We start from the raw sequence: 3,310 nt of genomic DNA, 5'->3' as shown, positions 1-3,310 counted from the left end.
GACAATTTGGGAGCGAGGTTTAACCAACGTGTACCGCACCGCGGTACCGAACGTGTACCGTGAGTGTAACTAGTCTTGGCTCAAGACGTTACTATTTATCTGGTGCACGAACCAGCCACTGCAAGAGGGCGTAGTCATGGCCGATAATTACCGCTTATGAACCGTCAGTTGCTACTACATGCTGGCCTACATAGCATGTATCTGTATCATTTAGCCAGCAACATGTCATCTTCTGACACATCCTGCTAACTTTTAGAACACACTACGTGTGGAGTGGCTTGATGACACTTACTGAAAAAGATTTATCTCCTTAAATGATTCCAAAGATGGAGAGTTTACCACCTCATTTGTTAACCTGTTCCAGTCTACTACGGTTGTTACGAAGAACGAGTTCTGAAAGGCTTTGGGTTTATGATGTCGAATTTGTCTAACCTCCTTATCGTTTCCCCTTTTAGATCTTTCATTAGGTTGAATGTACTCTTGAAGTGGGACTGCGACCAGACCCTTCACCGTCTTGTACCTCGATCATACATAATATTTGCTTTTTCCTCTTTTTTTTGCTTTATTGCAATTTTCTTTGGTATGCAGATTCTGTTTCGAAGTGTTTGGAGAGGTGAAGACCCAGGTTTGGATGAGTTCTTGGCCACAAAACTGGTATTTGTGGTGGGGTCGGTTTCTCTTTCCAATAGTCATAGTGCAACATTTGTTGGGGTGAAACTTCATTAGTCATGTGTCTTGTCACTTTTAATTTGTGCTCGGCCCTTATTGCCAAAAATTGGTAGCCAAGGAATTCATTAAGGTGCCCTCTCAGCCAAAACATGTTACTTAAAAGTAACATCCAATTTTATTTTATTATGTTTTGAAAATGTCTTTGTACAGTAGCAGAAAATTATATGATTTTTTTTATATGTTAGAACACAACAGCAAATTAGGCGACAAAAATGTTTTCCAAACTGACTAACAATCCTTTACTTTATTCTGCCTCTGATTTGTCACTTATTCTTCAAGTAATTTTGAGCGAAGTGTTTTCATGAATTTCTAACTTTCTAACTGAGGCACGCTGCAACGGCCCATAAACAGCATATCATCGTCAAAGAGCTGCGATTGCTGCACTTTGTGATTACCGTGATATCAGCCCTTTCCAGCACCCTCGGGCCTTGGGCGACGAGTGAATGCTCGTCAGCGCATGTCGCCTGCACGATGCAACGGCCAAAACAGTAAAACTGTTCTTGGGGTAAGACAACCCGAAATGTAGCCTCATCCCCGGCCCTCAGATATAAAAGGTCATATGAAAAAAAAAATTGTTTGATCTCCCATCCGAAAATTTGGCTCTGGATGATTCACCTTTGACCTAAACACTTTTGCTCTTTCAAAGAAAATAATTCTAACTATAAAATTTATTATGTGTTTGTGAATAAGGGATAGTAATAAGCGTCCTTTCCATCATCCTTTTCATCAGTAATTAATATGCAAAAAACTAAATAAGCAAATAAAATTTAAACTCCATCATTTACATTTTACATATTGCATCCATTACATATTCATGGGGGCTCCGTGGGTTTTGGTGCACCCGACAGTCTCTTAAGCTATACAAATGGGATTAAGGCGTTTGGAATTGACATGGCGAGGAAAATGTTGGCTAATCATGTTTATTTAAGAAAGTTGGTAGCATGGTGCTCCGAACGAGTCCCCCCCCCCGATGACCTCTCAATCGGGGCCATTTCGTGAGTCACAGTGGCGATACCATAGAAATAAAGGGTATTTTGAAGATGCATTTTACAATAAAATGAAACAATATAAAGCAAATCTCCACATTTTAACCCCTAAACAATACACCACTCGCTGTTTCTTCGACTATGTCGGTGAGGTATATTTTGGATACTTTGGACTGCCTAGCCTTGAGGCCACAGATATGGAGCGTCAAAAGTGGACAGCCCCATTTTTCTCTTTTTTAGCAAGAAGATTTTCGGGATGGCGCGTCAAGAGTAGACAACTAAAAACTTCAAATTCCCACTGGCAAAATTATTGTCATGCTCCAAAAGTGGACAACCCCATTTTCTCATTTTCTGCTAGTAGATTTTCGGGTTTGGGAAAATTGCGTAAAGAAATTATTTTTAGCTTTTGGCATTCAAAGTAACTTCCACCATAATCAGTTAATAATTTTCGTCAATCTTGGACATATTATTTTCAATAATTTCCTTTAGAATAATACTCCCCTCTATACATCCCTTAAAATTCACATCTTTGAGGCCCGATTTTTTTTTTTACAAAATTAGCGATATAGAAATAGAAATACAATTTGCACGAAAAAGGCCAACCACAGCAAGGGAATTTCCGATGCTCGTCAACGGACGGCGGGTCAATAAATGAGCGGGCTCCGCAAGTTTGCGGTACTACAAAGTACCGTCACTCTGTTGTTGTTGTTGTTGTTATTTTGTTTTAATGGCGCTTTCAGCAAATCAGGCTATTTGCGCCAATAACTGTAGTTTATTCATACACTTTATTAATCAGCATCACACTGGAGTTAGAAAGAAGGTCCAGTTTTAGAGGCAGGCGGAAACCGGTGTACCGCCACTCTGGCAGCCGCTTCGCACCCTTCGTCCACACGATTTTTTTATGGGTCGGGTGATGCCAATCTTCCCAAGACCGTTCCATTTCAATGTAGGGAGAAAAGTGCCCTTTCAATTTTCAACTACATGTAGTCCACTTTTGGACCCATCCGCCGTCGTCAAAGTAAAATCCAAATTTCTGCTAGCAAAAAAAACATGATTCTTTTTTTTTAAAGGGATGGTGCAACTTCAAAAAACCCGAAAATCTACTGGCAGAAAATGAGGTTCTCCTCTTCGGGAGCATCACATAAAATTTGGTAGCGGAAATTTGAAGTTTTTAGTTGTCTGTTTTTACAAGCTACGAAGACTTCTTCAAGTAAAATCCAAATTTCTGTAGAAAACTGAGTTTTTGAAAATGCTTTAAGCAAATTCAAAACCCCGAAAATCTACTAGCAGAAAATAAGAAATGGGGTTATCCACATTTGGAGCATGACAATAATTTTTCCAGTGGGAATCATATCCAAAAGAAAAATCAATTCAAAAAGAAAATAAATATCATAAAATGGACTTTAATTTGATGTACATCTTGAACACCTGAGAAACTTTTGAGTATTTTTCCAGATTTTTTTTATGTTAAGGTAGTTATCACTGTAGACTATGGAAGTTTATTTACCAGTCTGCACCACCGATCTCTATGGGTCCAGTCCACTTATTCAAGCCCCATTGAAAACAGTGTAAAATCAGCACCGTTCAGGGCCCAA

Source organism: Acanthaster planci, linkage group LG12 (genome assembly GCF_054643075.1).
Source record: "Acanthaster planci isolate LZ-2023a linkage group LG12, COTS_SCS, whole genome shotgun sequence".
NCBI classification, from domain to species: Eukaryota; Metazoa; Echinodermata; class Asteroidea; order Valvatida; family Acanthasteridae; genus Acanthaster; species Acanthaster planci.
Note: the sequence above shows the minus strand (reverse complement) of the source record.